At 36.4% G+C, this 27,617-nt stretch overlaps 1 protein-coding gene and 1 pseudogene across 1 annotated transcript in view; both read right to left on the bottom strand.

Annotated features, from left to right (window-relative positions):
- Positions 1–27,617, bottom strand: part of SEMA3E (semaphorin 3E) — a 249,828-nt gene that overhangs the window by 59,496 nt on the left and 162,715 nt on the right. The gene's annotated exons all lie outside the window — the stretch shown is intronic.
- On the bottom strand, positions 16,018–27,496 carry LOC112302190 (protein DBF4 homolog A pseudogene; annotated as a pseudogene).

The raw sequence follows: 27,617 nt of genomic DNA, 5'->3' as shown, positions 1-27,617 counted from the left end.
GTTTAGGATGATTACAACATAATTTAATATCTATGGTAGTTATTAAAAATAAAATATCAAAGAATTATGAAGATGATTTATTTTCTCCCCTAAGGCCTTGTTAATGGCATTATGTAATTGAAGTAATATGGAGATGAAGTACAATCATTTGTTAGTTAAGGTTTCCTTTTCCCATGGGACTGATTGTTTATTTTTAGGAAAAAAAGGTATTCGATGGTGTATGGTAATGAAACTTCATTACTGAATTGAGACTAAAGACGAGTTCTTACTTTTGCGTTCTTACTTTTTTTCCAAACAAGTTAACTTCATAGTAGCTTCCAACAATTTAATTGAGCTTTAGTTGCATAATTATAGAAGAGGATTTCTTTACCTTGTTAAAGTACGTATGACAGAAAGATACACTGATCCACTTCATCTTAATTTCGCAGGATTCAATATATTATTTTGCAACTTTATACAATAGAGATGTAAAAATTGTTAAAAACAAGTACAAAGAAAGAAAATTTACCTTACTGAGTAGTACTGATACTATGATGAAAAGCAGGCAAATTCCAAACTTTTATTGCTTTACTTTGCATAAATCAAGATAACTTCAAAATTAACTACAAATTTAAGGAGAAAGTTTCTCCTATTATTTTGAGAGTTCAATGTGGTCTTAAATGCAGTATATAATTTAGCGTACAATCCAATAAAATACTAAAAAGCAAGCAATATAATTTCCATGAAGTGGGATTCAGCAACCAAACCAACCAGAAAACTTGAGGCATGATGACATTGTCAATGACCCCAAAGCAATCAAGTTTACGGTTCAAATAATGTGTAATATTGGTGTTAACCCGACTGAGAATGTTGGTCACGACTTACACTGGCTTTGCATTATCTGTGTTTTAACAGCTGGAATTTCTGCCTGAGTAACAGGGCTTAAATTTACAAGGCACGGCCAGCACTGACAGCATGGGCTGCACTTCTCGTTTCAGTGTGCTGTGAGGCTTCCCAATAGACCCTCCTGTGCCTGAGAGAAAGCGGGACACGTAGATTACAAACGTGGACTGAAGCATGTGCTTCTCAGAGAAAAAGTGTTTGTAAAGAATAAATGGCATATCTTCCCAGGAGAATTTTCCCCTTCAGGCCCTGAGGAAGCCTTCAGAATGAGGAAGCCTTCAGAACGAGCAAGCCTACTGTAAGCTATTATCAGTAGGTGTGAGTCACCGCATATCAGGTGTGAAATATGATGGCAAATATAAAATGAGAATGTCCCATATGAAATATATCTAAAGTAAGTTAGAGTCATACAAATAGTACAAGACAAAACAAAAAATCACCTGTTATGTTGGCTATTTCTAATAGTTAGAGAAAGAGTAAAATACACACGGCTCAGACACCTATGTCTGTCAACAATGAAAACCAAACAAAGATGCAGTTTTGGTACATAAACGTCTCCAACAAATAACTATAATAGACACTTTAATTCTCTACCAAGTAGCTATTTCATAATCTGTAACACAAATTAATTTTGAATAGGATTTGCTTTTGTACCATTTTTTCTTTTTTCTGACAAGCAATAAAAACATTTCTTAAAAAATATTTGAAACATTTCCCAAAGACTGAATAAATAAACAGAAAAAAAATACAGAAAAAGAATAAAATTGTTAATAAATATTTTAACTTTAAGGCTAGTAGTTTTGCATTTTAATTGCTTCTGTTTTTACATTTTTCCTAAAAATAATACATTACATTCGTATAATACTTTAAAATTTAGAAAGCATTGTTGCATACGTAATCTTATGTCATCCTGAAAATAAGCCTGTGAAGTCAGAGTCCATGATATTGTTCACATAGCTCATTTTGTTTGTGGAGTTGAGGAATCAGAAGCAAGGTGAGGCTTTGCAAACCTCAGTCTTTCAGTTCCATATTTGTTCACAGCTTTGCTGTTCTGTCTGCCACTGTAAACAGAGAGGAGTGCATAGGTTTGGCCTGCTGGGAGTGGCTGATTGTCTCCTATTGAGGTGTTTAATGTATGATCTAGGTTTAAAAATGTATAAGATTTTTTTTAAAGAAAAATATTTTATTTCAATATTTATTTACCACATATGTTCTGATGTTTTTTCCTTTAATATTACTGAAAGAGCATGCAGATACTAGCAAACATTCTTCTAAAAGCATTTAATACATTTGAGGAAAATTCTAAATCCTCCTGTGCTGAATTATAAATAAATATTTGCTTAAACCTATATTTGAAGGCAAAATAATCTTTCCCCCTCTTTTGTGTGCCCTTTCATTATTACTTCAGGATTCCATTCTCCTCCTCACCCTACGAGCCCTAACCTTATGCCAGTATTCTCTTCAGCTCCACACTGATAGCTCTGTCTACCAGTAATGTAGGCCTGGGTGTACTAAGAGTATTGGAAGCAAGTACTTTCGGAATTTTAATAATGATGTTGTCCTGAAGCCTGCTTTCACTAGAAACAGCATCATCACTGCTGCCGATCTTCCTCATCATCTTCTCAAATATAATCCTGTCATTCTCTGCCTGCAAAAACCTCTGGTGCTTCCTCATTGTTACTGAATAAACTCTAACCTTCATAGTTTGACCCCAGGCTTGATCCCTCATGACTCCCACCATCCAATCAAAACTCAGCAGCACAATCTAATTGACTTTCTTTAAAAGCTCTATGCATGATAATACCCACAACTCTTTGATTACATTTGCCCTTTGGGAAAAGGAAATTCAATCTTCCTTTTCTCTACAACACCAACTCCTACTTAATGCGAAAATGATATTGAAAAATGGCTTTACTGATATTCTTCAAGACTTCCCCAGGCAAAACTTCCTCTCATGGGCTACACTATGTATCTTTTGCAGCATTATTCCCACTGCGTTGTGATTATGTATATATGGCTCATCCAACAAACCATTAAGAAGCCTACTATGTTCCAAGTATTTAGTCAATATTGAACATAAGAAGCATGATGCATACTACACATTTTGAACCCCATAAAAATTAAGCAAAGTAGCCTCTCTAATTGTCAGTGTAACAAATAGCAAAGGCAAAATGAACAGGTGACTACAAGTGATATATATTATAATATAGCAGACTAACTTTTTCATTAATAAACCTATTTACTATATTTCAGTTTCTAGTAACTACATTTCAATAGTTGAATCACATTAGAAAATACAACATTTCAATGGCAGAAATAAAATCAGGTCTCTGATACTGTTTTCTCATAACCTTGGACAAAAGACAAAGAAGAAGAAGGAGAATGATAATAGGAATGGTAATTAGAGTTAGAATAAGAGTCAAGATGTTTTACAAAGATAGTTAATCAAGAGATAAGGAAGGTTCTGATTTGTTATTTCTCAAGTCCTATAACCTCTTTCAACCTCAGTTTCATTACCTATAATAATGAAGAAATAATTTTTCTGTGCTGCTACCTCCTATGATGACTGTGAGAATAAGAGAAAAAATGAAGATTGAAAAACTGCAAGAACTAGAAAATTTTAACATATGAAATAACCTTATATGAAAAGCAAACTGATCTCTTACAAATCCAAGGGTTTGCAACTGGGTTCTTACCAAACCCAGTGGTGCACAATGCTGACTTCATTCAGAATTTTGTTTTTATTTTGTTGTTCTACAGTTAACTTTAAAATCTTGTTCTATGTTATAAGAAGTCAATGTTGTGTAAGAATGAACATTAATATGGATAGAATTTCAAAGAACTGTGGATAAATGATGGATTATTCAATGAATGGTGTTTAGACAACAGGACTGCCATTTGTAAAAAAAAAAAAAAATACAGTTTGATCACTACCTCATGCCCTATAGTCCTATAAACAAATTCCAGACTGATCAACAATTTAAACATAAGAAACAGGATTATATAAGGAATAGAAAGAGCTATAAAAATTTTGTATATAATCTTGGGTATGGAAAAAGGCCCTTTAAAATAAGACACAAAGTCCAGAAGAGATAAAAGAAAGATTGATAAGTAATATAACAAAAATTTAAAGAAAAATACTACAAGGAAAAATACCACATTTTTTCACTCAAATAAAAAACAAAGGCTTTCTTTTTTCTTATTATATAATGAACTCATACAAATCAATAAAAGACCACAAAAGAAAAATTTTAAATCATCTGGAGCCATAGATGTACAAAGTGGGCTTGGAATATTTTTCTTTCTAGAAATCAAAGAAAGCTATCAAAACTATTAGGGTTATATGACAAAGACTCAGATGTCAACTTCAAGAAGTATCTACTGTTCAAGAATGAGGTGATGTTTTCATCAATAGCTGAAAGGGATTAAAATAATCCTAAATAACCCTAAAAATATGAGCAGCTGTATGGTGGCAATATGAGTTGGAAATTTCTTATAAGCCATGTTAGAAAATGTCAATTATAATAAATACCTGGTCTGAGATTAAGAAATTGGTATTTTAATTATTTGAAAGATGAGAACACTCAGCCTTCTTATAATTATAGCGTGCATACTGATATGATTCATTTACCTTATCATCATCTATGTTTGATTTTGTAAGAAGTCAAGTTTAATGTGATAGAAAATTCATCACATATGTCTACTCAATCCCTTCCTGGAGTATCTAGTTATTCCAACTTTAAATTTACAACTCATATTGAGACTAAAATAGCATTTTATAATAAATTATTCAAGTTGCTTACTTGGAATCTCTTTACATAAAATTATACAATATTCAAAGCAGAATTATATGTAAAAAGGCTGACAAAAAATAAAGCTTTGTAATAATTGGCATCATGGTCTAGATTTCATAATTTCAGTTCCTGCTTAATAAAATGCCAAGAATTTTAGTGAATATAACTATGGTTGTTTTTTGAACAGTTATGAACATGCTGTCCTGTACAGATATTTTACAGTGACCTTTGTAGAAGAAAATCAGCATGTGTTTGGTGTGAACTTCAGTGGCAGTAAATACTTGTTCAGTATACTGCATCGTAAAATAACTGGCACAGCGTGTCCAACCAGCAATTGGATGGAACTGTGTCTACTCTTAGATAAAATATATGGTATAGGTATAATTTATATATGCATATAAAATAACCTCTCTATAAATAAAAGTAAGCATTTATATATTTTAATTTGCACAATATTAAATAGGAGATATTAATGTTATTTTATTAATTTAATATTGATTTAATATTACATAGGAATATGCTAGAGATAATCATGAATAAATGTTTATGCATACTTTCTAAAATTTAAGTGAAGAGTGGAAGTAATTATTTAGACATTTACACATGACAAGAAGTGAACCATCCTGACTCAAGTTAGCTTTATGATCTAGATTTCACTTTTGGGCTGATTTTCCTGCCCACCTTCTCTGAGATGACTATTCTTGCTGTTATTCTGACCACACACAATGAAGCAAGAGTCAAAATTCTTTTTTGGGGACAAAGATGCATTCTGTAAAACTATGAATATCTACTTTTCATGGGAAGGAAGTCATAGCCCCTTTTTAATATGCAGACGGCCCTTGGAGCGATTCTTCATTTCTGAGACCCTGTTCCCTTTCACTTGGACACATTTGAAAACTCCTCAATTCTATGAGTGTTCCTGCCACTGACTGAGTCATACATGATCACAAAGGATCACAGTCCTGAGTGAGGAAAAAAGGAATTGCTGGTAAAAGGAGAAATAAACCCCCCATCTGCATGTCTAGTAAGAATTGGACAGCTGCAAGGGAAAGAACACTTCTGTAACAGGCGATTTGCCATCCCGCCCTGGCTGGAATCACACAGCTCTTGGAGTTAATAGTATCAACAGAGGAAATTTTGGAAAGCAGGGTTAATGTGCAAAGTCTTTCATGGGTATCAGAGGAGTCTGGGCCATGGATTCCCAGCTTTTTCTCATGGAAAGAGGAAGTACATACATTTATAAGGAAACATATTCACACTGTTGTATTCTATATAGTTAGAGGTGAGTATTCCAAAATTATTTTTAAAGCCAATAATAATGACATCCATTCTGTTTTTTTCATTGACCGCCGCTATCTAATCTGCGGGGCACTTGGAATGGGAAGCCCTGCTCCATGTCCTAGTCTTGAGTGTGAGACTGTAAGTTCCACCTTTCTCCTTGCATCTCACTTCTCCCTTTATCAGAACACAAAAATTAGCTTATGACACAAAATTTAAAAAGGGACGGGAGCATGTTCTTAGCCTGCTTTTTGTAAGATTATTCAGGAAGCTCATGCCAGTAGATGTATAAAAAATTGGAAATAAAATTAAGAGAAAATCCGTATGTTTTACTAGGACCACATGACCAAAGATGACAAGATGTAGAATAAACATGGTACCTAACATAACTTCCATATGTCGTCATTTCAATGTGCACTTCAATCCAACGTACACGTTGGTACCATGTGAACAGAGCTGTGTTAGGTGCTGCAAATGTGGTAACAACTCAGTGCTGCAGAGCACTTAACACGCTTCAAAATACTTTTACCTAAGTGTTGTTTACAGCTTATCATAAATCTTTCAGATATAGTGATCCTCTACTATATTTAAAATACGGGCCCTCTTCCATATTTAAATATAGTGATCCTCCAAAAAACATCACAGGACAGGAATCATATCCTCTGGGCTCTAATTAGAGAAATACAAATAGTATAATGAGTACCTCAATGAAAAAGTCTTATAATGAGGTACAAATAGGAGAAAAGGAAATTGGTACCTAATTCTAGTTCTTGGGGTAGAGTGGTCTGGACTGAGGGAGACAGTGGTGACATGCTGGGATTTTTGTCTTAATGATTTAAGTTAGGAACACCATGTCTCAGGGATTGTGCTAACAACATTGCTTATTTATTTATTGTTACTACAACCTTATGAGATAGATAACTTTATCTTCATGTTACAGGTCAAGTTTCTGAAGCTCCATGATATTAAATTTATCCAAATTCACACAGCGAGTAACAGGAAGATCTAATTCCAGTCTCTTAGCCACTCTCCTATAATAGGGTATTTTAGATGCAGAACAATACATCTCATTCAAGGCTTAGATGAAGGGCTGGGTAAAAAAGGAGTGAATGGCTTTGACTGACTGCAACCAAACTTGTGCAGGGGAAGTTTAATAAGTGGGAGGGAGAGAAGACTGAGAAAGTACATTAGAGCCAGACTGTGAAGGACACCGGCTTTCTGAGATAAGGCGCTTGGTCTTCCTTCACTTGATGTGCAGGGGTAAATCATGAATGTTTTTAAAAGACTTATTGTTTAGCACAGTTAATTAGACAGCAGAGAGACAGCTGGATTGAAGAATAAGTAAAAATTGTAAGGCAGCTAATGGAGGTAATCAGGGAAAATAATGGTTCTGGCAGAAGGAACGGAGAATGGAATGGATCGGAAAGATAGTTTTAAGATACAGCTGAAAGAATTTTGCCCCTGATTCAACTTACAGAGAATTTAGGTTGATAATACAATGTTGAAGTTTTAAGCACGGGTGTAAAGGGAAAGAGTAATATCTTTTAACTGTGATAAGGAGCACAGTACAAAGGAATGAAAAACAGGTGTTTAAAGAAACATGATAAATTTCATATTAAAAATGTGTTTGACTAATAAATTTGGATACTTTTTAAATGACATGGAATACTAGAAGTGCAATATAGGTTATCAAAAATATATTAGAACCAGGAATTCAGATTTGTGAATGAACGCGTGAGAGCAACAGTTGATGCCAGAGGAGAAGCTAGAGAAATAAGATGCTGACAGTGCTGCTGCTGCTGGTCATGCCGATAGCTGACGATTACATAGCGTTTGTTATTCTGCGAGCATTGCTCTACGTGCTTGCTGACATGGAGTCAGTCCTCGCAACACTCCTTCCACACGAAGCACCAGTACAAGCTCTACTTCATAGAGGACATTGAGGCAGAAAGAGGAGTGACTTACTCTAAACTGCTCAGCCAATGGGAGACTGGGATTAAGCCTACAGATGTGGAAGTATTATGGGTAGATAGGAAAACAGATGTAGATATACAGCTGTATATACCTGAGCCACATGTTTGCATGGGGCATTCCAGAGTGAAAGAGAGAGAGAGTTCTGAAAGACACAATCCAGAGTGTTGGCTGTGATTTAGTCTGGAGAAGGGACCGAGATTGGGAAACATTAAAGAAACACTTCCAGTTTGTCTCTGTATTGTGAACGCCTCACAGAGGAGAAGGCAATGACTTGTGTGACTAGAATGACTGAAACAGGGCCATTACTTACATAGTAAATCCGTTTATCATAATAACCACTGTTGAAGCTATGTTATGTTTCCTTCCAGTCCATACACATTTTTGGTATCTTATTTCATAGAGCTTATGTTGAGTTTTATTTGGGTATCAAACAAATATTACATTCTTTCTCCATTTCTGTAATAAATATGTTTTAAATTCCAGTGCCATGATATTTCAGCTGCAAAAACTTTTCTTTAGCCCTGATGTGTAAGTAGATGTCACTGTAGTGGAGAGGTGCCTACCACCCTGGTTTTGTTTTGAAACAAGGTAAGCATTCTCCATTGAACTATCTCAGTGTCGTCTTGATTCCTCCTACTTGCGTCCTCTCACATATTTAGCTGATGTAAATTTTATGCCATCTCTACAGGGACTTAGTCACCTGGGGGGCGGGGAATGGGAGTCCTACAGAAAGTTCTCAGAGGAAAACACCATCTATGGAGGGTTCGTTTACCAGCCCTCATCTTCTTCCTTCCTATGTTTGCAAAGCTGCTGCACTGGCAAGCAGGTTTTTTGTATGTTTCTGTTTGTTTTATAGCCTTTTTGCTGCAACATTTTTTTAGGCCAGCCTCTATATGGCGTACGCAATGGGTTGTCACCTAGCTCCTTTCCAGATGTTCCTGGCAAGATCCTGAGAGTTTGCCAGGAACGTTTCTGCTTCCCATGGGGCGGAACTGCTCTATCAACACTGGTATGTGATCCTAAGCACCCTCCTCCAATCTGGTTGGGCATCGGAGCTAACTGTCCTTGGACTTTCTAGCATATGATAGCCCTCTCCCCAGCACCATAAGCTGATCCAAGTTTTCCCTTTGGTAAAATCCTTTTAGTAATTGCAATAGAAAATCAACAATTGGGTGGTCCTTAAGAGGTAGAGGGAATAGTTTTATTATCTGCCTATGTCTGGATCCAATCAAGAGACAAAATACCATACAGTAAGTTAAACAGCAGTCACTAATATAAACAAATATTAAGTGATCATAAGAGAGCATGTACAAAGATGAATCGGGAGCTGAGGAAGGACAGACTGGGAGGGGGGGTTCAAATCTCACTGAGGAATGTGTGGTGCCAGCCACTGAATGGTGAAGAAGTTTGTGGTATTGCCCAGTCAGAGCTGGTTTTCTGTCCCCAGGTCAGGCACACAAGGAAAAGTCCTCAATGCACAGGGCATTTGTGGGAACTTTGGGTTGGTGAGAACTCCTTCAGCAGACCCCAGCATGTGGGTATGGCATTGTGGGTGGGGCGGCTAATGGGATGGCTAGCGGCACAGTCCCAGCCTGTGCATGGGGAGAGGAGAGGGTGCAGGGAAGCAGCAAACTGGGGATACGTACATCCCCACACAGCTCTCAGGCTGCGAGGCTGTTGCCGACTAAATTGAAAGCTGCAGCCAGATGCTAGAGGAGTTTGGTGCAGCAGGCACCTCACCCTGAAGAAAACCACAGAGGCTGGGCAGTGGAGAAACAGTGCGTTCTTCAGAAGTCTGGGGAAGGAGGTCAGCCAAGGAGAATGGCCTCTTCCTTCTGGAATGCCTCTCACTGCCATCTACTGACACCAGACTCAGGACAGTTACATCCCCTGAATTCCTTTCTCCTCATCACATAACATGACCTAATCACAGGGAGTGATATCATATCACTTTTGTCATATTTTATTGAGTAAGAGCAAGTTAGAGGTCCGACCCACTGAAGGGAAGGGGGTGATACAGGATGTGGATTCTGGGGCTCAACTTAGAATTTGACCTTACAAGCTGCAATATTCATAGTCACCCCAAACTGGAACTGACCCAAATGTCCCTCAAAAAGTGAATGAATAAGCAAACTACGATATGCCCTGTTACGAAATACTCTTCAGCAATGAAAGGGAATAAACTATTGATAGGCACATCACGTGAAGCATCTCAAATGCTTTATGCTAAGGGATAGAAGCCAATCTCAAAGTTTGCCTGCTGTGATATTCCATTTAAATGACATTCTCAAAGTTATAAAACTATTGGGACACATAACGGGTTCGTGGTCGCAAAGGGCTGGGGAGGGGATCAGAAAGCTTCACTGCAATTCCGAGTAGTAATGGTAGTTAGCAGAATGTATGCGTGTGTTAAAATTCACAGGGTAAAAAAAAAAAGCAAATTATACATGGATATAAAATTAAATGATACTTCAAAATAAACAAACACAAAAATTTGTACACTTTTATGTTCCTACCAGACATCCACAAATGACTAAATACTTTTAAAATATTTGTAATTTTCATAGACTCAAATTAACTCTATTTTATTTTCCATATATTTGATTATATATTTGCTCATTATATCTTTTCAGTGAATTATTTCAATGACCACTATTAGGATTACATTGGACCATGAGAAACAGAAATGGCAGTCTCTTCCCTAGAGACACTCCAGCATGCACACAGAAACCATAATTCCTAATTAAAGACTTTTTAAAGTGCAATGAAAATGCAAAGTAATTAACTTCACCAGGTGGAGGCTGAGATAAGCACACAGAGGAGGGATGTATGAGCTCAGTCTTGAAAAGTGAGTTAGGATTTTCCAAGCAGAGAATAAAGATGAGGATTTTTTTGTGTTGGTTTTGTTTTTGTTTGTTTTTTAAGGAGAGGACCAGCACGAGCACAGATGTAAGGAAGTAAGAGAATGCGATACCTCTGAGACATGGGCCGAAGGGTTGTGAGTGCTGCACTGATCTCTTAAAATAATGGGCATCAGGAAGGTGGCGTAGGACCTACCTGCTCCTCCTGTCATGAGATTCTCCCTCTTTCGTCACCCTGAATTTTAAGAGTTTTATTATATTTTAAAAACTGTTCCTTTACAATGTCTCTAGGAAGTTATTTTACGGATTTTCAGTAGGCATAAGAAATATGGATGTAGAGTTCTGGGTAGAGATCCCAACTAGGGATACGTTTTTTGAGTCAGCTAGTAGATAATAGAGAAAGCCATGTGAATTAACAAGAACATCAAGGGAAGCATGTGCTGAAGAGAAACACAGACCAAGGATAGAATTTCTGCATCACAAAATTTAAAGGGCTGAAAAGGAAGATTATTCAGAACTTTAAAACTATGAAAAAATAATAAAAGAAAAAGTAAAGAGGAAAGCTACTATACAAAAACATAAGTACCATCAAATTGCAGAGAAGTATCATAAGATGAGGAGTTAAAGAGATGCTTAGTGGCAACTAGAATGTCATGGGCAATAGTACCAGAGCAGTTTTAGCAAAGTGACAGATGTATGCTGGGAAGCTGAGGAATGGAAAATACAGACAATGCTTGCCAGGAATTCATAGGGGATTCTAGAGTTAGCAAAATCGGGAAATAAGCTTATGGGCCAAATAGAGGTGAGGCTACATTTTTGTTTGTTTTGTAATTTTTATTTTAGAAAGAAGTCTAACAATTTTTGTGGACTAAAAGGAAAGAAAGTAAAGAAGAAAAAAATATTTGGCAGGTTAAAGGAATGAAAAAGGAAAGAGACATGATAAAGGGTATAGATGGAATCTTGGTGTCTTCACCTGAGACAGAAAAAGGTAGCATTAAATACTTACATTTAGAAGTAGAAAGAGGAGAGGTTATGAGTTTTTACTTTATGGCCTCCATTTGCATTTTATTAATAGGAAAACATTTCAATGCTGAAAGTTAAGAACTAGGAAATCAACACTGGAGACTTAATATGAAAAAAAAAAGTTAACATTGATTGTACATTACTGTGTACCAAGCCCTAGGGCATCAGCTTCCCCAGATATCATATCTCATAAAATTCACACAGCTTTGGCAAGCTTCATATTAAAATAGAGACTTAAGTTTACAGATGAGGAAGCTGAAGCCCAAAGACATTAAGTACTGACCCAAAGTCACACAGGTAGCGGGTAGCCGAACCCAGATTTGAAATTTCGTCTGTCTAATTTCAAAGCCTGTATTCTTTTCAGTACATTATTTTATCCCCTATCCTACCTCCACAATGGTAGTGAGTTGGAAAATGTGAGGAGAGTTAATAAAGGACTAAAAATATGCCTGAGTACACTGTAAGTGGGCTCATCTGAATAGCAATGGTGAGAACCAATATCCTCTAATTGTCCCTAATGATACTCATCAGTTGTGCAGCAGCAGTGGAAAAAGCAAAAGCTTCAAATGAACCAGGGTAAGTAAATTGTAAGTGTGAATACATAAAGAAAAGAGTGGTTTGTGGTGGTGTTTTGTGGATCACTGCAGCGAGGTCTCTACTGTATCAAGACAGGAGTAAAGTCTGGAGGGATTGGAGGATTGACAGAATGGGAAGATGTCTACAGATGGCTGTGAATGAAGATCAAGTTTAAAGGAAAGAGTGGAAGAAGACTGGAAGACATGGATTCCCGCAGAGGATGCCTGTGTAGATACAATTATTACCATCATCATTAAATTCTTCATATGGCACTTAGTTTACAAAAGGCCTTAATGTGCGTACATTACCACATTCAGGAAAGACGCACTGTGGAGTGGAAAGCACTGGCCTTGGACCATGAAGCCCCAGCGTGGCCACTTACTGTGCAGCTTTAAGAAGCAACTTAACTTCTTTTCACTTTTCTCATTTGTTAGATAAAAGCAATAATTCCTCCCCTGTGGCCAGTTATGAGAATCAAAGCAAATGACCAATATCATCTCGCCCATGGAATGTACTTGATACGGAGTATTGTATTTATTAAGTTTCTTACTGAGATGATTTAATTCTTACAATAAGACATATTCACTGATATCAAATTTTAAATTTAGAAGATGCCATCATCTCATTTTACAAATGAAAAAAAATTGGGAGTTTAGAGAGAAGAGCACACTTTCCTGAGGAGGTTAAATGAGGATAAGGTTACAACTTGTTAATTTTGTTCCAAAATTTTATTCCCCCAAAACCCCTGAATCTATATATTGATCAATCTATATAAACTACCAAAATCTGACAAATGTTTCTGATATAAGAGTATGAGTAGACATATAAAACCACATTTAACACTTTAATGTTAGAAGAAGGAAGGCAATTGTTGGAGAAAAAAAGAAAGGTTGACACAGAAGTTTCTTCATTCCAAATACAAAAGGGAAAAGTTATTTAAGAGGAAGGAAAAAACGGGGGGATCTGTGCTCTGCAACAGAAGGGGCAGTGTAGGAAGTGCTGACGAAGACTGTGCAGTCAGTTTAAAGGGGGTCGGGGGAGGACACACACCGAAGTGCCCTGCCCAGTGATACTGCTCCCCAACATCAGGATAATAGAAGGACTCCATTCTGTTTGAGTCTGTTATATTACTTTTCTTCATTTTCTCATAGGAAAACCATGGTGATAAATAGCACATCAAGAATCCTGTATTCCTACTGAGCTTCTCTACCCTCTTTCTTACCCTTCTCTGTCCAGCTGTTTTATCTATACGAATGCTCAAAATAAGTTTTCCAGAAAATATATCTACACTGAAGAATTTTAAAAGTTAACACAGTAAATAAGTATAATTGGAGTTTACTTGCTTTAAAATATATTTTACTTTCCCTTTGGAACATGGACCCTGACAAAAGTCAGTTTGCCAGACTGAAAATATGCATCATTTTAATTAAGCCACTATTTTAATTACACTACCAAATTTAACTCTATGTACATCTGTTCTATATCATGTTCATAATTAGCAATAGTACAGCATGTGTTTGAATTTTTAACTAATTTATCTTGAATACACTAATAAAATTCATCTCAGTTGTACAGAACCAACATATTATTCAATCATCTAATGTTTACTCAAAAGTATCAGTAAAAACACTCTGGAAAACAAGGAAGTCCAACCAGGCTAACGTGTTTCCTCTTTGTAGCCATTACATTTCCAGGAATGTCAAATGTATCTTTAGAGTTCGAGAATTTTATTAACATCTTAAGAAATACTATTTTCAACATTTCTCTGTAATTTCAAGAGAATATTTAAAAACAAAATTCATTTAACATAACTTCCAACCTAAAGAAGACCAATGTGGCTACCACAAAACATCCACCATCGCTCCATAGCCATCACGTAAGGAAAATAAATCACCTGGGTGCCACAGTATCATAACTGTGCAAAGTGATAAACTGTGACAACCAGTTATTGACGTGAGGTACAAAAGCCCGTATGTAGAAAGTCTCTGCTTTTCTTACATAATGACTGATATGATGAACACTGTGCTTTATGTGGTTAATGTTCCTTATATAAACAGTTATGTCAGAACTATGTCTCAAAGCTCAAATATGGAAGTGATGAAAGTAGTTAATTTTACTGAGTACTTACATCATTAATTGGCTAAATTGTTAATTTGAATATGATTTAAATTATATTTTTATGTTAAAAATTTGTATTTAAATACTATATATATTTATGGAATTCTCACTACTGACTCCAGTATTATTGATATTTGTATAAGATATCTAGTTAAGTTACAGTGAAAAATGGAGACTCAGGTATTGCTAAATCCAAAGCTTACACCATTAATGTCTACACTCGTCCCTCCTAATGAGAACTATGTAACAGTTTTTTTCCTGGACTTATTTTGTTGACAAGAAGGTCAATATCATAATCAATAAATATTGGTTTTATTCTACTTTCCTGTTCTTGTTTTCCTATCACCTCTTTTTTACTCAACTCTTCTCTTCTACCACTTTTCCCAGTTTTATTTTTGACCCTTGTTTTAAATTTTCTACCAGTTTGAAAAGGCACAGATACCTTCCACTGAGTATGTTCTCTATATCCAACACTAAGCTGGATATTTTACATTTACTCCCTCCTGAAATCCCCACCAAATGTTAGGCATCTCTTAAATGGCCAACAAAAGACAACAACTCACGAGTGACTAAAATTTTCTAAGCCTCAATTAATACATATTAGTTATGAAGAAAATGAAAATTAAAACCACAAAGTGCTATCACTATACACACACCAAAATGACTTAAAAAAAAAGACAATACCCTGTATTGACTGTGGAGTGCAGAGAAACTACAACACTCATACATTTCTGGTGGGCATGAAACTGGTATAATATCTGGAAAACAGTTTAGTACTATTTGCTCAAGCTGAACATATGCATCCTCTATGAATGACATAGTAATCCCGCTCCTACAATGTACTAGGCAAAAACATGTACATATGTTAACGAAAAGACATGCACAAGAATACTCATGCCAGCACAATAATAGCACAAAAGCCGTAACAACCCAAGTGATCAGCAAAAGAATGTGCAAATATATTGATATATCCATACAAAGAAATAATACACAACAGTTAGAATACATGAATGACAACTACACACAACATAGATTATTCTCACCGTATTATTAAGCAAAAGAAGCTAGAAACACACACATAATATGTCCTGTGTGATTTCATTTACATAAAATTTTAAATGAGGGAAAACTAATTTATGGCAATAGAAGTCAGAAAAGCCATTATTTAGGTGGGATAGTGACTTTAAAGGGGGAAGACAGATTGTGGGGTTCTGGTGATGTTTTTTATTTCTTGATCTGTATCCTGGTTACATAGATGTGTTTAATTTATAAACATGAATCATAGGTATATTTTTGATCTGCACAATTTTTGTATGAATTTTATAAGTTGCCAAGAAAGTACACCTAAAGTCTGTTTCTGCTCTCTATGCTAAGCTGCTTACTTTATGTTCTATTGACCAGAAAATTAAAAACAAATTATCTATTATTGTGTTATCACCAAACCTGTTCAAGAGTAGGCAAAACTTACATAAATAAAAGAAAAAATGGGTGTGAGAGGGTACTTATAAATTCTATCTTATAAACATCTTAACCAATTTCTTACTTTGGATTTGTTGGAATCTTTTTTTTTTTTTTTTAATTCTGCTTTCCTCTTATATAGCAAGACATTCAGTTCTTTCCGTATCTAATTACACATTTGGTTCCAGATTTTCTTTTTTATTTCTTCCTAACAATATTTTCACTTTCCGACAGATTTTACCAGAAGGTAAGCTATCCTTATTCTTGATGTCACATTCACTCGATTCCTTGGGACGACTTCGGGACGGAGTATTTGCCTGAGCAGGCAAGCGCTCCTGTGAACTGCTTATTGCTAACAGACCAGAATCACCAGCAAATACTGAATGAAGGTCCTTTTCCTTCACATCCTTTGGTGGCAACAGCACAGTGTCTGACTTTTGTTTTGGTTGAGATGTGCTATTATCCATAATGGAATCAGAAACTTGCGTAGATGTCTGTAGCCTACATGGACCGTGATCCGTTCTTACTTCTTCCATGTCGTTTTCACTTACAATTAATTTGTGTTTAGAAACATCAAGAATGCATCCTTGTTCATTCTTATCTGGAGGTAGATGTGTAAAATTGTGTTTTATGTCAGTGTCAGCTGGATTTAACATAGAACATTTATTAGTTCTTTTCTCATCCAGGTCTCCCAATTCACTTGAAGGGTAAGTGATGTGCTCTGAAGTAAACACAGGCTTTTCTTCAGGTTGCTGGGTTTCTTTATACTGAAAACTCGGCTCGATCACCTGTGCATTATTTTCCCTGAAGTCCTTCTGAGAAGTAGGTTGCAATTCTAGCTTTTCTTTTGGTTGAGGCTTTTTCTGTATATTTGCAGTAATGGGAGAAAAAGATCCAAGGCTGCATTTTAATATTTTCTTTTTAGGCATGCCCCTTTCATATTCCACAAAGTCAGAAACTAACTTAGACATGGTATTATCAACAACTTGATAGTGATTACTCTGTGCGAAGTTTCTGTGTCCCTCAGGAGATGCACATCTCTTACAGAAGTGCTTGATTCCTTGAGTAAATACAATTCTTTTCTCTTTTGTTTGATGTAGTATCTGATGTCATCAATATGAAGAAGTTTTACGCCCCACGATAAGGCATTTGATAATATACTATTTGAAGGGATAAAATCATGGTCCTTGATAGCTTTTTTAACTAATAACATTCCTCTGCTTAAACACACTGACGCTGGAGACTTAAATGAACTTCCATCATGACTGGGATGAGGCGAAGTGGTTTCTGCAGTATACGCAGATTCTGGACTTGGTACAGGAGAAATTCGTCCAAAGTCTGTGCAAATTTAGCTTCTTTTTTATTTGAAATAAGATAATTGATATCTTTGCTGAGAAATTCTTCAACTCGTCCTCCCAGATCCTTAATGTCCTTTTGCAGTTTTTCAGATACTGTGACAGAAGGTAAGTCAATGTAAAATACCTTTCCCCAAAGTGGCTTGTATTTGGCCTTTTCTGGTTTGTTAGTGGTTTTCAGAGACTTCAAAGATGGTCCGTTTTTTTTCATTTTTGAGTTGGATTCCACCCTGGAAATGTCCTTTGCTGTGGATCCTCATGGCTCCGGAGTTCACGGCAGCCGCCGGACACCTACAGGCTGGCTCTGGATTTGTTAGAATCTTAGATAGAGTTCTACATCAAATACCAATGCAACAAAGCCCATTTGTGAATTAATCCACTCGCTGACTCAAGGATTCCAGGATTACTACTAACTCCAAGACTCTGAGCACTTGAAGGTTTTGAGGAAGTTCAAAACCCTGCAGTCTTTGAGGAACAAATGCAAACGCCTGGTCAGGGCCAGGCGGAGACGGCAGACTGGCGAAGAGGCTGGGTGTGAGTGAGCACTGTGTGAGTGGTGGGGACTGTGGAACACTGTTCATCACCAGTCCCTATTGAGGAGCGGGACAGCAACTCCTTAGCACCAACTGCTTCTTTTCATGTCGGTCCAGTGGAAATCACAGTCTAGTCTGTGAAACCTACCAGTTTCCAAATGCAAGCTGTATAATATAAACAAACAAGAAATACTATTTGAGACAAACAGAGCACATCTGTGAGCTGAATCGGGCGTATGGCTCTAGTTTATAACATCTAACTGAACCGGAGACATGACTGCTTACTGGTCTACACCCACGAGCATCTCACGTGCCCTTTAGATGCCCAAGCACTCTAGCATCAGACTCATTCTGTCTGCTTCACTGTAGCCTCAAGAAAAACAGTTACAGATAAATCACATTATGGTTTATTCTTACTAAAGAATGCTGTGGAGCCATTTAAATGAATGAGAGAACTACTATGCCCTAACGGATATATAGTAGTGCCCATGAAGTTTGGTTTTTGAGTAAAAATAAACAAAATAAGACCTTTAGGTAGAATATGAACATTTTTTGTTATTATACAAACACACACAGACATTTCAAAACAGAAATATCAAACTATTAACAAAAAGTGCCACGGAAGAGGTGGGCAAAAGTTGGTAGCGGAGCACTTTCATGTTTTGTTTTTTGACTCCTTCCACGTATTCCTGTTTTTAAGTAGAAAACAAGCCCTCACAGCAGAGCACACTGCTCCCTAAGGCTCTGACCTGCTCCTTTAGTAACAGTTCTGGCCCAACGCAAGCCTCTCCTGGCCCCTCAGTCCCCAGTGGCCAACGGGGAAGTTGCTCAGCAACGGTATCACCTGGTTTCTCTCTTCGCCTTCTCTTTGCTCACAGACACCTGGTCCTGGACAGCGGGGCTTCTTACTCCCTGCCTCACACACACACACACACACGGGGAGGGGAGAGGAGAGCTGTGTGTGAAGTGTGGCGAACAGTCTGCCTGTCCAAGGGCTTCCATATGATCACTGTCAGACAAAAACCAGCACAAAGAACCCTGTTTTCCTTCCCACCAGAAGATCATGTCACCAGCTTCCACTACTGGGACTGACAGGAGAGAACAACCAGCAGGAACAACCCCTTCATTCTGAGACAGTTTTGAATAACCTCAGGGATTTTAAAAACCACAAAAATGACAGACTGCAATATGCTGGAGAAAGTGTCATGTTCATCTTTTAACGCTGCCTTTTCTATCACTTGCACTGAAAAAAGCCTTTTGATTTGTAGTAAAGAAAGCGTAAAAAAACGATGTGGTAAATGGCTGAGTGCCTATGGACAAGACATATCATTTCTTTAAAAACATTGGTTCGATTAAAGTTTCCTAAGCCTTCTTTATCTACTCAAGCTTTTGTCATTTTTAAAGAACTACTAATATATTGTCTTTTTCTGACAGCTACTATGTTAGTGTAAGTAAGTTCCTCTTTCATATTTAACTTTAAATATTTATTTCAATGTATAAAATATCTCCACCTTCCCTGCCTCAAAAATAATATCATCAAGTAATTTCTATTTTCATTGCTAATAATTTCCATTACATTTTCAGTCAAAAATATATATACAACACCTGATCTGCAGAGTGGGAAATCTCGCAGACCGAGGCCAAATCAAACATAAACCTGACTTCATAGGGTGATACATTTTACCTTTTAATCATTTATTTGAAATGAGAATATAAAAATGGCCATGATTTCAAACATGTAAAACATTTCTATATATTATTTTTACACAAATGGATCAGGAAAATACAGACCAAGGGTTTTGTTACCCTTCAAAACAGGTGACCAATAAGGCTTATAAAACTATCTTTGGTGCAAATTATAATCTGCACATTTTTGTTAAAAAAACATTTGTAATATATAAAAATTATCTGAGAGCATAGCTGTTACTAAGTACTCAATGTAAAATTTCATATATTTATTCTATTGAAATTGATAACAGCCACACTAGTTTTTTTAATTATATAAAAATTATTACCTTTAACATCTTTTCACCTCTTAAGATAACTGCAGCTAAACAAACAGAAGTAAACAGGGACCTAACAGAAACCTATTGCAAGAACAAATTTGGGAATCTTGGGAATTTTGTGCGTTTAGAAGTGGGGTGTGGCAAGAATTGACAAATGAATTATCAAGATGTGAGTATTTCTTTGTGAAAAACACAGAATATTGAATGAATGGCACATTGATCTCAGTTGTGTGAAGCAGAACACAAATATCAGTCATAAAACACTGATGAGTTACTGTTTAAGCCTCTAGAAATTGTTAATTAGTTTTATTGACTATCCCAATGAACTTTTTACTCTGTACTCTAAGTAGAAAGTAAAATTTAATCTACAAAGAAACAAATATTAATTATCTGTGAGAAAAATATATCTGATAAAAGTTCATGTATTTATAACATGTATATTTCTATCTATTTTGTGTACTAAAGTATTATTGCCTGAAAAGGTATTTTTAATATTTATTAAACATAAAATTATTTTTACATGGGACAATATGTAAAATATATGACTCTAAAAGCATATTTCTAAATAGTCATCTCTTAGAGCACACCCCAAAATATTCAGGGACTACAGACAACTAGAAAAATACACCATTTCTAGTCTATGAAATACAAATGTGAACTAACTTGGTAAGAACATTATCTGGATACAGCTTCCAACATATTTTCTAAGAGACTTTATACTGGATTGATATATTCTCATGATTTTAAAGCTTATAATGTTCCAACTTAAATAGCTAAACTGCTGCTTTCTGCACTAGAAGAAATGTGTCAAAATCATTACTGAAAATCAAAAAAGTGAATTATTGCTTTCCTTTGGTGCCAAATATATTTGCCTGAGTAATTTATTTGGCACAAAGCAAGATACACTGAGAAAATGTACCCTACACTAATGAAACATGGCAGGAATTTATAGTCAAATGCTTATGCCCGCAGGCCAGTCAAATTTTCCCATGTTTGGGTAAACTAATTCTGGAGATAGCCCAATCATACCTTAATTTTTACAGGCCTTGCAAGAAAGAATGCAGGACTCTTAAGAGAAGAACCATGGACAAATTTAGAAAAGAATGACTTCATTTCTTCAGGATTCTTTTAAGAGAAGAGCATTGGACAAACTTAGAAAAGGATGACTTCATTTCTTACCCTTTACTTTGTGCCTTTGCCTTACATCCCCCAGAAACATCCTGTTAAAACACTTGTACTAGCACAATCTCCCTTTCATACCTAACACATGTGAAGGATAGTATGGTAGGCAGAACGCTAACGGCATCTCAATTCCTACCCCACGTAAGGATGTCCTGTATAATCTCCACCCCTTGGGCGTGAGTGGAACCTACAAATACACCAACGTGAGAAACCACTGTCTAGAATTTAGCAATTTACATGGTACCAGCATAGTAATTCTTTTGATTAGATTATGTTAAATGACTTCATAGTAAACTGGACAGGCGGATTCTCCTGCTGGCCTTGAAGAAATCTACTGCCATGCTGTGATGGAGCCACGTAGCAAGGAACTGCAGGTGGCCTCGAAGAGCCAGAGCAGCCGCTAGGTGACAGCCATTAACAATAGGAACTTGAGTCCTACAGCTGCCAGCAACTAAATTCTCTCAGCAACCACAAGAACTTAGAATACGACTCTGAGGTCCAGAAAGACGACAGAGAGATCAGAGCATATGAAATACTTTGATTTCACCCTTGAGCGACCTGGAACTGGGGGTCAGCTAAGCAGTGCCTGGACTGTTGCCCAACAGTGAGAAAATAGACGTGTGTTCTTTTGGTAATTTGTTTTGCAACATAGAAAACTAATACAAATAGTGACATGCTTATGTCATTGTGTTCTAAGTTGAACTTGGACTGTTAAATAATTAAAGTAATTTTAATTTTGTAACAGTTCAAGGCCTTTGCCAATTCCCTAGAAATATATATTTTATACCTGAAACTCTGTTTTTTTAATCTGAACTTCTGCATTCAACATGATTTCTATGTTCTTTGAAAGGTAAGTAAATTAGAGGCAGACAAAAACTTGTCGTATTTTAAGTAGTACTTTACATTGCGTAGGATTTTACTATTTAAAAGGTACCGTAAGATGTATGAGAGGATAGCAACAGAGGCATACATTCTATTCTTCAAAAATTCTCCCAGAAAAACATGGATCAACTAGAAACGCACAACTGGAAGCTCATTGGCGATGCTTACAGCAAAACTAGCTCTTCAAATCTCCATGAGTCCCCAGCTACCAGCAGGTGTGGACAAAGTACTGCAAGCTATAAACCACACAGAGTATAAATATCTTGCAGGGGGAAAAAAAAACAGAGAGAAAGAACCAGGTTTTGTCAAACCTGAGGAAAAAAGTACTATCAAATTACCAATTAGTACTCGATAGTGTAGTGTCACTTTAGAATGACAGCTGAACCTGGGAGAGATTTTTGCTGATTTAATCTGTGGGTGATTACAAGGGGTCTGTGGGAGGGAGGAAGCCCTGCAAACCCTCAAAATTAACATGCTCACCTCCCTTCCAAGAAAAAACTGCAAGAGTAGAATGCATCTTTTTCAAGAAAGGGACAAAGAAGTTCAAGGAAAATGTAACATCCAGATAAAAGAGGAAGCTATCATAGCCAGAAAAAAGTAGCATATATGTACATAACTATTAAAAAGTATATATAAGTACATATGTGTATGTATCATTTCTATATTTTAATACTTCCCCAAATAAGGCAAAATGCTGGGTTTTAGAATACAAAGCTAGATGTCTACTTTGATCTAAAAGTTTAGGAAAACTAATTTGATATAAAAAGAGCAATAAAATATCATCCCAACTGAAGCCAGTACAATGTTATTATAAGAAAAAAGAACAGACAATGAAATTTCTTGAAAGACATGGCACAGAATGGGTGAGAACCAACCATCAGGTAGTACTTCAAAAGAAGCAAAACTAAAGAGAAGGATAGAATAAGAGAAAATAAATCTAATTATGAAAAACTCAAAAGTGAGGTGATAGAAAAGTGAGGTGAAATGTTTATTTCAAAGAAATGAAAAAATGTTTTGAAAATAAAAATTATACTAGAAGGGCACGTAGGCAAGACATCCTAAGAGTTTATGCATGCCCTCTAAGGAAAACAAAAGTAAAAATACAAACAAAATAGAAATAAAAGAAATAATTCAATCTGGGTGCTTGTTGCACAGGGGTACTCCATATGTGGAAATGATCTAGAAAGGCAGTCACACACTATTTATATTATACTTCAACAAAAAATTAAAAATAATGAAATGAAGAAAGAGGTAAAAGAGATACAGGAGAAGGTTGGCTTCAATCTTTAATGCCAGAAGACCATGGTTTGCATTCATTTTACCAAAACTCCTCTCATAAATGTCTCCAAAGACTTTCTAGGCCCAGTGCCACTTTGCGTCTCTGAGATGTCTACACAAGTAATGGCTCCCTCATTTCTGTGCTAGTCGCTCCTTATCCTTCTCCTTTGCAAGGGTTTCTTCCTCTGCCAGCCTTTCAAACATTAGTTATGGGTCTTTCTGCACTCCATATTCAGCTGCTTTACCTTTTCACTCGAATTCCCTTCCTAAGCAATGATATTATACCTAAAGATCTCAGCCGTCTCTCTCGCTCTGTCTCTCTCTATCTCTCTCTCACACACACACTGATTATTCTGAAATCTACATTTCTAGTTCAGGTCTCTCTGCTGAAAAACAGCCCTTTATACCCAACATTTAATGACATCTCTCCATTGAATACCCAGTCCCCTCATTGACAAAACTGCTCCCTACCCATCCTTTCTTCAATGCCAAGAAGGTAAATGGTCATATCCTCTTGTGTGACAAATAACTTAAGTTTCTGTATCTACTAGATGAAGAAAACCTCCTTTCAACACCCCTATACATTTTTATGCCTTCCCCAACATTTCTTTAATAATTGTTTCTGGATTATATAGGTAATTTACTACCATTATTCTGTCATTTTCCAGTCATTTCTTAATCTCCTACATTGTAATTACTCTTCCCTTTACCAAAACAGCCCTCTCTGTGGCATTAATGATGTTGTATGTCATTGTTAAATGTTTTTTTTTTTCCTTTTACAAGTGTGATTCTGAATTTGCAATAACCTGTTTCACCTTATACTAGTCTGTCTGCTCAGTCTGTTTACACTTATATTCCCTAGACATTCTACTATCATCTAACTAATCGCATTTTTCCAAGTTACTTTGATGAAGTGAAAGGGGGAAAGATAGAAAGAAAAAGCAAGGGAAAGAAAAAAAAAAAAGACAGGGATAGAGGAGACAGGTTCCTTCAGGGACCACTAACTCCCCAGGGTTCAATAATTCAACCTATTATGATATTCGGTCTATTCTGAGAACACACTCTCCTAGCTTCAGGATCAGTTAAAATAACTGTGCATGGACATTAAAGAATTACAACTGATATAAGGGAAGGAGACTGAATGGTAACGGAAAAATACAATAAAGAAAAAGAACGATGTGGAAAAAATTACAACTGAGAAATACTGAACACTTTTTATGTTCTCACAAAACCCAACTCTGCCTCCTTAGCTCCCCCATGTTGTTAAAGCCTTTTGTTTTTCTTCACAATCAAGAAATAAATGGAATTTTAAAATTACCTTTCATCAGCAACATCCAATAAAATATTAAATTTCATAAACTCCCCTGCTGAGCAGCTTCCCACATCAGTTCCACACTTCCTGTCCTTTGCTATTGTGGCAGCACTATGAAATATCCTCACGATCCTCTAATCTCTCTCTGCCTTTCATGTCTCTCTGCTTGAATCAATCCAAAATATTACTAATGTCACGTTAATCAAACACTCTGCTCAAACTCCTTCGTGGTTTTCATGTTATCTATAAAATAACTACCGAATGCCACTAATGATAAAATCCTCCACCAATCTGTCCTGGCTTTGCGTCCTGCTGTTCCTGAACCAAGGAGACTAATGTCTGCAGACCTATCCCACGTGTGCCTGGCCCTAAAATTTTTAATCAAAGTATTTGGCTTGCCTGTAATAATTTGTAATTACTTATTCTCTCAGATAAAATTTTATCAAGTCTCCAAATGGGGTCTAGGGAATAAATCTCACTGTTTTCATTACCATGTCTACAAGTTCCTCTCATGTCATGTTCAGAATTGTTTTTCAACATATGTCTTCAATCATATTTAATACATAGACAATTACATGAGAAAAATATTCAATGTCATGTGTATGAGGGTGAATTACATGGAGCTGCATTTCATTTAATGACAATGCAGCTTGTATTGAACTAACTGTCCCACAGATAATGATGATGAATGAAGTAAAGATATATAAAAACAATTATTTGAAGGCACCAGAGATTACTTAAGAGCAGACAAATACTGAACAGATTTTAACTTAAGGAAACCCCCAGTTCATGTTATGGGAAAGGCTACAATCAAGCAGAGAGCTAGAGACACTTTAGCTTGGAAAGTCATAGAACAGAGACGTAAAGTACTAGATCAGCTAAAAAGCGAGAAGATATAACCAGAAACTGAGGGAGGCACCCTGAAATCTGTGTGTAGATTCTCTCCTGAATCCTTGACTGACACATGACTCGCATGTACAAGCAGACCACGAAAAGCAGTGGCTGGAGAGTTGAAAGAGATTTTTGGCTGCCGACCATCGCAAGAGAGCTCTGAGTTTGAGTCCAGCTGAGGCAACTGCCTGAGAGATTAAAAATCAACCTCTTCGAAGGTAATAGAATCAGGATTCAGAATGAGAGCATATGATCTGTGATGTCCAGTACACAATAAAAATTACTGGCCATGTAAAGAATCGAGAAAATAGTCATAGAGAAAAACAGCAGTCAAAGAAAATTACTTCAGGTTGACCCACATGTTAAAATTAAAACCCAGGATTTAAAAAAACAGTTGTTAAAAGTATCTTCAAGGGCTTCAAGGAAAATATATTCATTATGAATAAAAACTGGGGGGAATGTTCAGTATGGAAAAAAGAAAATATACAAAGTAAATTTTGTAGAACTGAAAAGTACAATATCCGCATGAACCATTGATGGAGTAGGCTTAACAGCATATTAGAGATGTAAGAAGAAAGGATTAATAAACTTGAAAATAAATCAACAGAATTTATCTAGCTTGAAAAGCAGAAGAAAAAGATTGAATACAAATCGACAGAATCTTGATCTGTAGGACACTACCCAAAAGTTTCAGTCTATCAAGTATATATAATTGACTATTATTTCAAATAATATTTTTTCCTCATTCCCTCTTTCTTCTCCCTTGGGACGCATGTGTATATATTACATGTGTATATGAATGAGACCTGAATGCACATCAGGAAGAGAAGACCATAAACATTTTTGAAATGCTTAAAGAAAAAAAAAAAAACTGTCAAGCCAGAATTTTATATACAGAGAAAATATCCTTCAAAAATAAAGGTGAGATAAAGAGAATTTCAGATAAATGAAAACTGAGATTTGTCTGCACTAGATCTGCACCACAGATGTATATATTATGACATTGTATGTATGTATGTGTTTTTGTATGCACACATGTGTGTGTTTATATACCTGTATACATATGTATGCTTTGTATATTTGTATGTATGTAAATATTCTGACTTTGTTCTGAACCCACTTTTCTTCTATATCTTCATCTAAAGTTCTCCTATGATATCAGCTATATTTTTTTCTTTAAAATAATTCAATAAATACACTGTGATGGGTTTACACATGCTACTAACTTTAGTCTACTACTAGGGGTGATTAGTTAACATTTAAAATATGCTAATCAGCCCTGGCTGGCGTGGCTCAGTGGACTGAGTGCTGGCCTGAGAACCCAAAGGTCGCCAGTTCCATTCCCAGTCAGGACACATGCTTGGATTGCAGGCCAGGTGCCAGGTCCCAGACTGGGGGCATGAGAGAGACAACTAATCGATATATCTCTTGAACATCTATGTTTCGCTCCCTTTTTTTCTCCCTTCCTTCCCTTCTCTGTAGAAATAAATGAATAAAATCTTTTTTAAAATATGCTAATTAAAACCCAGCCTATAAGGATACTTAACAGATGAAGTACCTCAATCAGGGCTCTCTCCAGAGGCAGCTTAAACACTTCAGATATTGTTAACTATATGTGCACCTGAATGCTAACTAGTATAAGGAATATCAGACGTAGTTTTTCTCTAGAGAAGTACATTGTTCCTTATATGGACCTGCTGAAAATATTTCATAGCTGTAGATGGCCTCTCCTAATTGTGATACAAGAATCAAGAGAGTCTAGTTGCTGAACTACAGAATATGTAGAGTTCTGTTTACCTGTGTCCCGTCTTAGGGCAGGGTTCTGCCTAAAGGAAAGGTGACAAACAGAGCCTGACATCAGAATATTATTTAATATGCTTCAGAGTGAAACTGGGATAGGGGTGCTTGAAAATGTGCTTAAAAGAAATGAGAGTTTATCAATTTGTTGAAATAGGTTGTATAACTGATCTGCAAACCTGCTTATTCGTAAACATGATGTGTGTGGCAGAATTCACTTGCGTCTCACTCTCGTTACACTGTATCACCTGCTGATGGAGTCGGGGGAAAGAGCCGTGTAGTTCCCACCTGTTCATCCTCGGCTTGTCAGTTCTCCATCTCTCCCCACATCCAAATCCACCTCCCTACCTCACTGGATTAAGGAGTAATCATGTGTCCTTTACTAAATGTAGGAATTTCATTCATATAAATTCACTT

This window comes from Desmodus rotundus, chromosome 6, assembly GCF_022682495.2.
Source record: "Desmodus rotundus isolate HL8 chromosome 6, HLdesRot8A.1, whole genome shotgun sequence".
NCBI lineage: Eukaryota > Metazoa > Chordata > Mammalia > Chiroptera > Phyllostomidae > Desmodus > Desmodus rotundus.
The sequence above is the reverse complement of the archived record's forward strand: the minus strand, read 5'-3'. Positions and strand labels throughout refer to the sequence as shown.